This window comes from Myotis davidii, unplaced genomic scaffold, assembly GCF_000327345.1.
Source record: "Myotis davidii unplaced genomic scaffold, ASM32734v1 scaffold62, whole genome shotgun sequence".
NCBI classification, from domain to species: Eukaryota; Metazoa; Chordata; class Mammalia; order Chiroptera; family Vespertilionidae; genus Myotis; species Myotis davidii.
In genome coordinates, this window is record NW_006295180.1 from 2,445,323 (window position 1) to 2,445,880 (window position 558).

Genomic DNA, 558 nt, shown 5'->3' on the forward strand with positions numbered 1-558 from the left:
AATACAAAGTTGGGCCTTGACTGGCATGCTCAGTGGTAAGAGTATGGGCCTGAGCACCGAGGGTCACAGGTTCCATTCCTTATTACCGGCACTCAAAGGTTTGTACCTGCATTGCAGGTCTGATCCCCACCCTGTTGGGGCATATGTGGGAGACAAACAATTGATATATCTCTGTCATGTTGATATCTCCCTCTCTCTCTTTTCCCTTACTCACTCTCTCTCATCCTCCCTCCTCCCTTCCACTCTCTAAAATCAATGGAAAAATATCCTCATTTCTTGGGTGAGGATTAAAAAAAAATACAAAGTTGGGATCAAACTATATAGAGTTAGATCCTGTGGTTTTCACTTAATATTATAAATTGAGAGCAAAGTATTTCTTTCATAATATGGTATAATGTATTGGATCCTATTTTTTATAAATATCCATGCAAATCTTAGATTAACGTTTCATTTCCTTGCATTTACCGTATTTGCCGGCGTATAAGATGATTTTTTGGCCCTGAAAAATATGCCTCCAACTACATATTTGGGGGGTCGTCTTATACGCCAGGTACACTT

The 558-nt window shown here is 39.6% G+C and overlaps 1 protein-coding gene across 5 annotated transcripts in view; it reads right to left on the reverse strand.

Annotated features, from left to right (window-relative positions):
- SIRT5 (sirtuin 5) overlaps positions 1-558 on the reverse strand; it is a 37,131-nt gene that overhangs the window by 13,964 nt on the left and 22,609 nt on the right. The window lies entirely within an intron of this gene.